Genomic DNA, 13,361 nt, shown 5'->3' with positions numbered 1-13,361 from the left:
TTCCCCTCTATCTGACCCCCCGCCCTCTGCTTTCCCGCCGCCACCACCCACTCGGCCCCGCCCCCCCCTGCTCCCATTCGTCGACCCCCCCTCCCGCCCCCAGCTGACCCCTCCTCCCCCCTCCTCCCTCTTATGGCGGCCGCTGTGCGGCGCGATAGATGGCGCACCGAAGGCGCACCAAAGGCAAGCCCGTCTGCGCCTGCCCGCGCCTGGACCGTGCCCAGCGCCACGACCCCTGGCCCCCAGCACTCCCAAACCCCGCAGCACCGCTACGACCCCACCTTCCTCCATGCACTCAACCCGGGACGCTCCAGAACCTGCTTCCAAGCCAACCCGAAACGCACTCATGGACCCTTCGCATGCCTTACCTGCAAACACACCTTCCACCGCGACTGCACCCCGCCTGCCATCCCACGCGCCAATATCCATCTCAAATGCATCCTCATCAACGCACGCTCCGTCCACAAGCACGCCATTGAACTATGGGATCTCCTGGACTCCACCGCACCGCATGTCGCCTTCATCACTGAGACCTGGATGAACCCCTCCTCGGCCCCCGACATCGCCATAGCCATCCCCGATGGCTACAAGATCACCAGGAGAGACCGCACCAACCAAGTCGGAGGAGGAATCGCCATCGTATTCAAGGACACCATCCACGTCACCACTTCCACCGAAGACACCCCCCTCGCCGCCGAACACATGCACTTCCAGATCCACACCGACCCCAGGACCACCCTCAGAGGAACTGTCATCTACAGACCCCCTGGACCACGCGCCCTCTTCAGCGAATCCATCGCTGACTTCATCTCCCCGCACGCCCTAGCCTCGCCGGACTACATCCTCCACAGAGACCTCAACTTCCACCTGGAGCAGAACAACAACCCCAACACCACCACCCTGCTCGACAACCTCGGTCTCAAGCAACTGGTGAACACCCCCACCCACATCGCCGGACACACGCTCGACCCCATCTTCTCCGCCAGCAACCACGTATCCTTCAGCCACTCATCTGTAATACACTGGACCGACCATAGATGTGTCTACTTCACCTTCATGCGCAAGACTCTCCACCTCCGCACACAACCCATCCCACGCAGACATTGGAACAAAATCCCCACGGAACAGCTACTCTCCACTCTCAGCGACAACCAACCCACCTTCTCCACGGACCCCAACAACGCAGCCCTCAGCCTCACTCATTTGATAACCAACTGCGCGGACAACCTCGCACCCCTCAGACGCCTCCCAAGACAGACCAACACCAGAAAACCTCAATGGTTCACAGACACCCTCAAGGAATCTAAAAAAAACTGCCGTGCCCTCGAGAAAGCCTGGTGCAAAGACCACACCGTAGAAAACATGTCTGCCCTCAAAAACGCCACCCGCGAACACCATCAGCTGATCCGCGCCACCAAAAGAACTTCCTTCACAGACAGACTGGACTAGAACACTCACAACAGCAAAGAACTCTTCAACATCGTCAAAGAGCTCTCCAATCCTAACGCCAACTCCAACTCCATCACGCCCTCACAAGATCTCTGCAACTCCCTCGCTACCTTCTTCCATCGAAAGATCACCGACCTACACAATAGCTTCGGTCACCAGACCCAGCCAACCACCACAGAACCTACAACCCCAGCCATCACCCTCAACGCCTGGACTCACATCAGCGCGGAGGACACCAAAGCTACCATGAACACCATCCACTCCGGTGCCCCCTCGGACCACTTCATCTTCAACAAAGCCGACGACATCATCGCCCCTCATCTCCAGACCATCATCAACAGCTCGTTTGCTTCTGCCACCTTCCCTGAGAGCTGGAAACACGGGGAAGTCAACGCCCTCCTGAAGAAACCTACGGCGGACCCCAGCGACCTGAAGAACTTCCGCCCCATCTCGCTCCTCCCCTTCCCTGCCAAAGTCATCGAGAAGACCGTCAACAAGCAACTGACCAATTTCCTTGAAGACAACAACCTACTCGACCCCTCCCAGTCTGGATTCCGAGCCAACCACAGCACAGAAACCGCCCTCATCGCAGTCACAGATGACATCAGAACTCTGATGGCAACGGAGAAACAGTCGCCCTCATCCTCCTCGACCTCTCGGCTGCCTTCAACACAGTCTGCCACCGAACCCTAATACCCCGCCTCCGCTCCACCGGCATCCAAGGACAGGCCCTGAACTGGATCACTTCTTTCCTCCCTAACCGCTCCCAAAGAGTCTACCTCCCTCCGTTCCGCTCAGACCCCACCGAGATCATCTGCGGCGTCCCACAAGGCTCCTCGCTCAGCCCGACTCTCTTCAATGTCTACATGAGCCCCCTCGCAGACATCGTACGCAAACACAACATCAACATCACCTCCTACGCCGATGACACTCAGCTGATACTTTCCCTCACCAAGGACCCCACCAGCGCCAAGACCAACCTGCAAGATGGAATGAAAGACGTCGCAGAATGGATGAAACTCAGCCGTCTGAAACTGAACTCAGACAAAACGGAAGTCCTCATCCTCGGAAACACCCCGTCCGCCTGGGACAACTCTTGGTGGCCCACGGCCCTTGGCACCGCACCAACCCCCTCAGACCACGCACGGAACCTCGGATTCATCCTGGACCCACTTCTCACCATGACCAAACAAGTCAACGCCGTATCATCTTCCTGCTTCCTCACTCTCCGCATGCTCCGAAAGATGTTCCGCTGGATCCCCGCCGACACCAGAAAAACTGTGACCCACGCCCTCGTCACAAGCCGCCTGGACTACGGAAACACCCTATACGCAGGAACCACCACAAAACTCCAAAAACGTCTTCAGTGAATACAAAACACCTCCGCCCGCCTCATCCTCGACATACCTCGCAACAGCCACATCTCCGCCCACCTGAGACACCTGCACTGGCTTCCCGTCAACAAAAGGATCACCTTCCGGCTCCTCACCCACGCACACAAAGCCCTCCACAACAAGGGACCCGAATACCTCAACCGTTGCCTCAGTTTCTACACACCCACCCGTCAACTTCGCTCCGCCAACCGCGCACTCGCCGCCGTCCGCCGCACTACAGCAGGTGGGAAATCCTTCTCCTACCTGGCGGCCAAGACATGGAACTCCCTCCCCGCCAACCTCAGGACCACCCAGGACCACCTCGCATTCCGGAGGCAGTTCAAAACCTGGCTCTTCGAGCAGCAGTAACCCCCCCCCTAGCGCCTTGAGACCCTCACGGGTGAGTAGCGCGCTTTATAAATATTTTTGATTGATTGATCGATTGAGACCTGGCATATTTTGTCTTGAGCTCTGGCCTTCGGCAGCACAGCCGTGGACTCCTAGGAAAAATGATGGACCCATGCGCTTTTCTTTTTTTTTCCCTGCAAATGAAGAACTGAATTTAACTGAACGTTACGGACATTTCTTCATAGAATTTAATCCGATTACCTTGATATCATGAAAGTCTTTACTTGGCTCGAACTAGTGCAGCCTTCTGATTGAGTGAATTACTGATACATATTTATTCACGACTTTGGAAAAACAATGACAAGTATTACGAGGCCAAGATATCCTCTTGTTTTTTTTTTTAATAACATGCTGACACGGGGTATCGCAAAATCCTCTACAATACCCACAATCTAATGTGATGCAGTTGACAGGTGCTGGCTTTTCATACTAAATTATCTAGATATTAATAAAAATGATAATTGCAGGTATCAAATTAGAAAGTTCAGATGTGTGCTGCTACCTATTTGAGAGGCCAGAGAACTTAGAAATTGACGCGGCACATGTCAAGGATATGCCATACATGCTGCTCCTATATGTGCGATAAATGGTCCCTAATACAGAGCTTTAAAGAGCTATGTTTCCACAATATGTAACAAGGCATTAGAATTATGTATTATTATGTATAATAATGCAAGTGGACTAAAATATACCCACCTTATGGTTTCTGTGCTACCATAAGATTTCTTATTTTTACAGTTTTTTTTTTTATAGTTTTAGTTTTTGCATGCGCCAGAGATCCATTTTAGTGTATGGACATGTTAATGGTTTTAACTGACTGTGCAATAAACTGAACTAAAAAGGTCTGACGACTTATTTTCTGCATCTATTCTTCCATCAGACAAAACTACACTCTGCACAGTGCATGAGTACACAGCGGTAACAATGCATTACAGTGTGAGTGGTGCACTGATTCTACTAGGGTTTTTCAGGACAGGTAAGATCCTGCGGGCAACCACTGCCCTTCAATTGGACCACCTCCTCCCAATGTCCCTTTATCCCCCATGCCTCCACAGAATGTTTCTTAAGCCTGCTGCTGTGTTCTTTCTGCACCCCACCTCCCATGATGCTTCTCTCCCTTTCTTGAGCTGCGCTACAGTTTCATCTCTTTGTCTGCTCCATCCACAACATGTCTCTTCAACCCATTCCTTCCCCACAAGTCACCTTACAGCTCAGAACTATCCCAGTTGTGTCTCTTCAAATCTGGTTTATCACCCACATGTTTCTTAAGCTCCATCCCCATCCCCACTGTGTGTCTTCTGCTCCTGTTCATCCCCGAGCTGTATCTTCTGCCTCACTTCCTCCCCTGTATATGTCACCTTCCACGCAGTGTCATGTCAACTCCGTTTCTGCCATTTACTAACCCTTCAGCCAAGCCCTCTCCCGTTGAGTGTTCTTTTAACTCATGTACCCCCCACAGTTTGCTCCAGTGGGACACTCTACCTTTTAGACTACATAAGGTATTCTTCCTATGATTTCACTCTATGGACAGATGTTCTGTGGGTCAGAACTGGAGGATCTGTTCCACAATGCACTTAGAAGCAGAAGTATGAACTGCCTTCAATGGGCGTGGGAGACAAAAAACTGTCTCCTCCAGTTGGATCTTCTCAAAGCAACAACTCAACCAATTTTTGCCCAACCCAACAGAAGCAGGTTCCAAGATAGGATAATGAGCAAGGTATATTCCAAGGTATATTCCAAGGAAGGGGCTTTGGGAGTTGCACTTGAAGTGCAACAACAACGGGGACCAACTCAGAAGCTGAATTTGGCTTGCTCTGCCATCTCTCTTAGTCCACCCTAAGATGAGAACCCTGACAGCACCACACTAAAGTAATTCAAAGGAGAAATGTGATGAACACTGCAAGAGGTATATGTGTTCATAGAGAGAGGCAGCATGATTTTTTGGTGCAGCATCTGTGGATTTGGAAGCTCACACCTTGGTGAGTAGGGACAGAGGAGATAGGAGGGAAAGCAAGGTGTACATTAACTACATTCATCTTAACAACCCTGTCAGATGCCTATGTACGCAGATGAGGGAACATGGTGAAAAAATATTAGGACTATCACACAAAAGGAAGGGCGCAAAAGAATGACTAGCAGAAAACTGACAAAACAGAATCAACACAGAACCTTAAAGGAGAAGGGGGGTGAATGACAGAAAGAGAGACAATATTCAAGCAATTTTAAAAATGCAGGGCTCTCTATTGGCCAACTGTCCAAGAAACGTGGATGGAACCCAATAATGACATAGACCCACAGGCCCTGCAAGAAAAGCTCTACTATATGTTACACAGTTGAAAAAAATAGATACACCAAGTGTTAGGAAGCAAAGGTAAACTGACTGAACACAAAAGAGTGAGTGGTAAACTGGAGTGCCATTGGCTCAGATCATTGATTGAGGTCCCCAAGGCTTAAAAACGCGAGACCTAGAAAGGGAAATCAAAAAACCCATCCAAACGTCAAAAAGGTGTCCATATTCTAGTATAGGTCCAGCCTGGAAGCCTTTAAAGACACACCCTGTGCTGGATCTTAAAGTTTAAAACATCTAGAATATGCGATTTAATTGTCACCAATCCTTGACCCTTATCCTGCCCCTTCACCATTGCCCCACTAACCTGGAGGGTTCTAGGACAGGACCCAGGGACGTCGTTGGTCAGGAAGCAATTCCTTCAAAGAGGTTTGTTTTCACTGCTGAGACCTGTGTGCTGACTGGACAAACTGTGTTATTGACAGCACCGTTAAGGGGGCCTTAGCTAGCAGGGCTCCTTATATGACACATGTGTGAGGGTGTACACACCTACACTTCCCTCACACATCCACAGTATACAGTCAGCAAGCTTTCCATGCCCGAGGTAGTGGAGCATGTCAGGTGTAGGCGCAAGTCTGGGGCGCTGCACTGTAGCTGATTAGAATTCATTACAGAGTGGGCTGGCCTGCAAAAGGTAAAGAGCTGCTCCCCGCCCTGCCTCATGAGAAGGCTGTAAAGCAGGTTCTACCAGGAAGCAGCAAGAGCCCACCTTTGGCAGAGGTTAGAGCCTTGGAGAGGTCTATAAAGTGTTCAAGCCAGAAGGTTTAAATGAGGGGCAATGGAGTGGAAAAGTGTTGGGTGTGCCAAGAGGCGGAGGGAGGTGGAGGATTGTTTCTTTTATTTATGCCTAGAAGGAGGGTTTACAGTGAGCGTGGGGGGGTGGTGGGGGGGGGAGAATAACAGCCCAATATTGGCAAAATGTGTGCAATTTGGCGGGTATTTTTGTCAATAATTTCGATCTCAATGGCATTATAATGGCCTATCCATTACAGAATGTGGACATCATGGGTGACGTTCCAGTTATCGGTGACATTAAGGGTGGTCCTTCCAAGACACACTGGGGGTATTTCTGGTGATAATCTTTCATTTCTTAGGACACTCCATGACATAATGTGGGCATCTGTAGCAAAATTTCGACAATACTAGCATTAATGGTGGCCCCTTCATAACATGCAGTGGGCATTTTTACAACAATCTCGGTTTCCATACAGCTGCTTAACAGATTATGGGGGTCATTCTGACCCCGGCGGGCGGCGGTTGCCGCCCGCCTGGCGGGAACCGCCATTTGGCTACACCGCGGTCAAAACACCGCTGGTGCAATTCCGACCTTCCCGCTGGGCCGGCGGGAAGGGGGCCTGCAACACTGAAGCCGGCTCCGAATGGAGCCGGCGGTGTTGCATGTGTGCGACGGGTGCAGTTGCACCCGTCACGCTTTTCACTGTCTGCTAGGCAGACAATGAAAAGCAGGCTGGGGCCCTGTTAGGGGGCCCCTGCACTGCCCATGCCAGTGGCATGGGCAGTGCAGGGGCCCCCAGGACACCCGTTCCCGCCAGCCTCTTCCTGGCGGTGTAAACCGCCAGAAACAGGCTGGCGGGAAGGGGGTCAAAATCCCCTGGGCAGTGCTGCTTGCAGCGCTGCCCTGGAGGATTCTCCCAGCCGGGGGAAATCCGGCGGGAAACCGCCGGACCCAGCTGGGCGACCGCGGCTGTACCGCCGCGGTCGGAATGACGTATGAAGCACCGCCAGCCTGTTGGCGGTGCTTCCGTCATTCGCCACCCTGGCGGTCTATGACCGCCAGGGTCGGATTGAGGGCCTATGTGCATTTTGGGTAGAATAAGGCGATGCATGGCAAAGCACCAGCCACTTCATGTCATAGTGTGGGCATTTTTGGTGCTAATAGTAGAAACGCCTTCATGTATTCTTTGCATATTTGGTTTACTTCTGACTATCCCTGGCATATGTATATTATTGGCCCACTGATGACATGTTTTGGGCATTTCAGTAACAGGCTTGGCTATTCCTATAATATTACAAGCCACTGTATAAAAACATTGTGGGTGTTTTTGTAACATTGTATCTGGCTCAACAGTAGTTCATACTGTTTTGTGGAATTGACAAGCTGCTGTGTAGGAAACAAATGTGTCTTTACTAAAAAATGAAATTCTGGTATTTCAAAGAAAAAAATAATTGTATTCAAGTAAAATTAAAATTATGTGTTTTATGATGAAATGTCTTGAGTATCAGAAATTGGTACGTTCTGATGTTTTTGAAAAAGTAATGCATTTTTTAGAGGTTTTTTTTTAAAGTTAAGATGCATACTGAATACAGGAGGGTTACTTATGATTTTGATTCTTTGGTACAAAAGGGCACCTTTTGTTACAGCTGTCGGTGCCAAAACTTGGTGGAGGCATCTTAGCAGTCATATAATGACAGACTGTGTGGTATACTGAAGCTAACAAACAATAACAACATATTGATATAGCTTTCTATGATATTCTTTCACTGGTGATGGTACATGACCAAATACAGTCGGAGTCACCGGTCTGAAATTGTTAGCTTTATGCAATTGAACTGTAGCATTTCTATAAATGCATCCCGGACTTGTTTAGTTCTGGGGCCTTTGATTTGTGATTGTGAGATCTATATTGCTTTTGATGTTTCAACCCTGCCACTTCTAAGCAGAAATTCTGTCACACCACATGGCTAATAATCTACACTGAAAAAGAAAGACTGAGAAACACAAATTGATTAAAATAGTTGATTCAGAACCTCTGGGTTTTTAGCCAACTTAAGTGGGAATTGTGCTGTAAAATGCACCATTGGGTCCTGCTTTTTAACAACAGAGAAGCTCTCTCGATGGAGATGGGTTTGCTCGTTTCATACGCGTGCTTATACCTATGTGACATAGGTGTTTACTTTGTGAATTTCAAAATATAACAGCGAGCACTATGGAGATGTGAACACCGAACAATGTTAAGTATCATTGTAAGGATATCAGTGGGAGATCTGCAAAACTTTGAAATACAATAAGATAAAAAACCTTTAGTGATAACAGAATATTTCAAACGCCTGCCTCTCTGTTTCATTCCAGAACAAGATTGAGCACACCATTTCTGTATCTATTGATCTGAGCCTCTAAGCATCTTTTTATGATAGTGGTATATTTTTTAATTGGAAGATCTCTACATTTTTTCACAACAACCAGAAGCCTCTGCCTACACTTGAACTCGGCAACCTTGCTGTGGCTTCAAACATAGTAGTGGCTTGCGGAGGGAAAAGGGGCAAGGCGAGGTAAGGGGGACAAAAAAATATTAAAAGAAAAAAATGACCCTCCTCGTCGCATCCACTGCGCCACACCAGTACTCCACTGCATGCACAGGCTTCCAGCCTATCCTGTGTTCAATCCTAACGGTGCTTTCATGCTGCTGGCAGCATGAAAAAAGCACTAGGATTGGACGCAGTGCCCTGGCTGGCGGCTCCGAGGCAGAGTGAGAGTCTCTGCCTGCTCTATACACAGTGCCGGGTTGGAGAGAGCCTAGTGCGCATAAGTGTTTGGTTAGCCCGAGACAGCCATCCAAACATACACGCGCACTGAGGGTGAGTGCTGTGCACTTCCTCTTTGTCCCTGTCATGACCCACGGCTCTGCCACTTTTACAGTAAAACCATAATAAACATAGTTTATTATGGTTTTACTGTAAAAGTTTTGTAGCTGCTGCTGCTGGCAGAGGGTGACGCTCCTCTGCCATAGCGGAGGAGCCTCCACTGCTCAAACATTTAGGAAGTGCTGCAGAGTGATTATACGACAAACTAAAAGAGCACAAAAGTTACCAATTGTCATATAAACGGGAACAAAGGCAAATTGTAGCTTACACTACGGTGTGTGGTGTGATAACAGACCATCATTGTCAAGTTATCACCAGACATAAATAGTGTGTCCTATATACAATGTTGAAAAAAATAATGCCCTATTGGAGTTAATACTTAACATCTACAACCAGTGGGTCGTTACTTTTGTAAAAGATATTACAACAGTATTTAGTACACAATATTTACATAAGACAATGTTTCTTCGTACAGTGTTCTGATGTACAACATGGTGTGCTATGTGCTAGACTCTCAGTAAATTAGATGAAAACAATTCATATGACCCATTTATTTAATTAATCTTGATACACATTTTAAGAAGTTCATTATTTACTTTACTTTGACTGGCAGATCTGACAAGTTTGTGATTTTTTTAAATCAATTGTATAAATATTTGCCCAAAATAAATCATTCTCATTGACAAAGGGATTTTCAATGAAAGCAGTCACACACACCCTGTTCATGTACGTGAACTAAATATTCACTTAGGTGGTATGGTACCAGAATATTGTGGCCTAAATATTGTTTACAGATCTTCTTGGCTAAACTCACCTATATACTTCAAATATATATAGAATATTCATAAAACAACATAGCCCTTAAAACATGGAGCTTATCTGTGCAGGAGTGGGAACAGAAAGAAGACGCCTGTATGCCTGTCAATGTTTTAGAATGTTTAAGTATTTTACATATCAGAGTCCTATCCATGTTGTTGCTGTGTATGAAGGCAATAACGGAGGTCATACCAATATATGGGTCCCTATGCCTTGCCATACATAAAATCTACACCAAGTGGAGTGATATTTTTGTAACCGTTATGCAGCCCATGATATTCATGCTACATATTATTATTATTGATATTCTGCCATACAAGCACTAGGGCACCAACTTAGGTGGGTCATCAAATTTGTGGGAAAAAACCCCGAAACAAAGTAAATTAAATACAAAATTATGGAGGCGCTCATTGCATAGTTTGCATGGGGTGCGGTTTATTAGTGGTTTAGGGCCACCTATGATTTAAAGGAGGTAGTCTAGGGAGCCCTCCCAACTGACTGCTCCTTAACATGTTGAGTGCATTATTTTATTAGTATGATTCTATTTTGACTTCTAATCACTTTGTTACTGCTGCCAAAGGCTTGTATTTTTTAACCGACATATTTTTTGTTTTTATGTTGTCTGTCGTAGAATTGCATAACGCTACTGTAGTGAATCCATTTAGTACATATACAGCAAAGCGAGACGGTAAACATTGCATACATAATAAGAAGTTATTGCAACTCAACTGATGCTCAAGAGATGCGTTCATAATATACAATACTCAACATCGCAACAATAAACATTACATTCAGAAATAATGCATGGTTTTGTCCAGCTGCAAACTGTATCTGGGACAAGAACCTGGGAAGAGAAGGAGTATTGGAGGGGGAATGGGTGACCTGGAGGATCTTGGCTGCCTCATGGGAGTCTGTCTAAGGAAGGGAACTCGATGGCGAGTGGTGATGGAAGGACGGATGGTGTGGGACTGTCAAGAAGTATGAGGGAAATAATGGGACTAGCTATCCACATGGGTATAGCACCATGGGACCAAGCTCAAGATAGGGCACCACCAACAACCTGGAATTTAACCCGCTGTAGGGCAGCTTCCCAAGACTTCTAGTCCTTATGCGTGGGTATGCCAGCAGTCTCCACCCATACTCTCCTAAAAATAGGAATACATAAAACTGCTTCTTGCCAAATGCTGCAGAAAAAAAATGCCTGCACATAGTACACCAATTTTGGTTGGATTCCCAGAAATGCTGTGAAATCAGTGGCCTTTTTTAACTTTTTCCATGCGATTATTGTTTGACATCTCTAATTCAAGTTTCCTTGGCATAAAGTAATGATGCGGCAAACGTAGCTGCTTCTATAAAGTTTGTGTCACAAAAACACAAGTAATGTCTGCAAATGACAGGAAAGGTTCATTTTTCGGGTTTCTTCGGCACGGTTTAACTTTGTACTGCGCAGGGTAAATGTTTTACTAAAATAAAAACCTGACTGGCTTCGCGATAGGCATAAAAAGGCCGTTTTTAAGCACTGGCCGAACTAGTTTTGGCAGAGGGGCATGCAAATGCAGGGTGGAATGTTATGACGAGTCACTTTACAGCTGGTAATTAATGACAGTTCTAAATGGCTCTTCATATTCGTAGTAGCTTGATGGACAGAAGAGTTTCTTAGTAATCCTAATCAAGTGAAGGGAACCTCAATGGGGCATCCCACGTGGTATAATGCATATATTTCAGCTACAGTATTATTATAGGGCAAAAGCAGAAGAAATAGAATTCCTGTTCTGCACATTTATTAATACCCATTATGTGATATTTATATTTTTCCCAAAAGGCATAACACGCACATTTATTACTGACTTGATATTCAAGTGAGAGCTTCATTCTTATTTGGCGACTACGCTGGAAATGCTATTTTAGCCACCCGCCAGTACGTCAACGTAAATAAACGAATCTGTAAGGCGATTGGGTGCTGTGCGCCTGTACCCTCATGGCTGCCTACAGCTGTTGTCACAGCAACCCACAACAGACTCGGCAGAAGCACAAGCAAGCCCTCCAACGCGAGGCTGCTTTGTAAACTCCGCTCTCATAGCCAACAAAAACTCGTTGTTTACACCCTGCACGCACTAGGAACACAAACACACTCTGTTGTGCAAACCTCGCAGTTGCTTGGAAAATCATCTCCGGCAAGTGGTTAATTAAACCATCGAATTATACCGGGCGCATCCACACAAGACGCATTAGAGCAGCTTTGATGGCTGTGTTTATTGTTCCCGGCATGAAAGATAACGGATCACCTGCTAAGCGGTGTGACATTACTTCCAGCTTCAGAGCATCAAAGCAGGGAGCTCGCGTCGAGAGCGTCTCGTTCTGGCAGCAGCGCAAAGCGCTGTGTGAGCAGACACAAAAGATGGGATGCTGATACTCAGGGGACCACCGGCATCATCACATCTGCTGAGAGCGGGCAGGGAGGGCATGTGGGGGGGAGGGGCGGCTGTCACAAGTTTAATGTTATGGGTTAATCACAGTACTCAATTTAATTTAAATTTGGGAGGGGGGCTCACTGCCCACCCCGGTTATAGCCTCAGTTTGTTATGACTGGTTGTGTCCCTGATGCTCTGAAATCACCCAAACCAATGAATTTCAATGAGAAGTTCAAGCAAGACTTTTGAAATCTGAAAACCCCGGCGACCCTCCCACTGCTTTGTAACTTTGACAGCCTTGCATGACAATAAAGAAAGAACCTACCAAGCGCGTGCTGGCTGCAGCCCGTCCTCACAGCCCCAACGCTCTGAAGAAGGGCCCCGGCGGTGCTAGGTGGCGGCGGCAGAACTTAGCAGGAAGGCCCGGTGTGCTCCCATTGTCCCGGCTGCGCTTGGCTGCAGCGCTCTCGGGCGTCTCAGGGCGCTGCCCCTGCGGCCCTAGTCTCCCGGAGCTGAGAGGCGGCTCTCGCGGAACAGAGGCAGCAGACACTCACCTCCTGACGTCACCGCATCGCGTCTATTTATAGACTAGCGATTGGATTTCATTCATGAAAACATTGTCCTGGAGGCCAGGTGCGCAGGCGCGTCGGTCGGTGGGGGCGCGCACCCTTCAGCTGCACCGCTGAGGATCGCGTGCGCGCGCTGCATCAGCACCAAGGAAAGCAGTGACGTAACAAAATTGATGCCCCCTCCCCTCCTGCAAAGTACTTGGAGGCCCCCCACTTCGGACTCACACAGGAGCTTCTAGGTCAGGGTACTATGCTGAAGGGGTCCTCTGCAGTGCAGTGGCCTTTGTTATGCCACTGACGAAAGGTTACACAGGACCTTGGCAGGGCGACAGCCGCAGTAGACTCACGTGCTGCTCTCTAGGATCGCCCTCATTTATGCACTTCT

General features: G+C 47.9%; 1 protein-coding gene across 2 annotated transcripts in view; it reads right to left on the bottom strand.

Moving 5' to 3' along the window:
* Positions 1-13,361, bottom strand: part of RHOBTB1 (Rho related BTB domain containing 1) — a 202,713-nt gene that overhangs the window by 92,789 nt on the left and 96,563 nt on the right. The window contains exon 1 of one of the 2 annotated variants that reach the window (XM_069240920.1): positions 12,733-12,977. The exons of the other annotated variant lie outside the window; for it this stretch is intronic. The gene's annotated coding sequence lies outside the window, so the exon portion shown is untranslated. Of the gene's footprint in view, positions 1-12,732; positions 12,978-13,361 lie in introns of those variants that run through there. 2 annotated transcript variants of the gene reach the window in all.

The sequence above is a fragment of the Pleurodeles waltl genome, chromosome 6 (assembly GCF_031143425.1).
Source record: "Pleurodeles waltl isolate 20211129_DDA chromosome 6, aPleWal1.hap1.20221129, whole genome shotgun sequence".
NCBI lineage: Eukaryota > Metazoa > Chordata > Amphibia > Caudata > Salamandridae > Pleurodeles > Pleurodeles waltl.
Note: the sequence above shows the minus strand (reverse complement) of the source record. Positions and strands in the feature narration are given on the sequence as shown.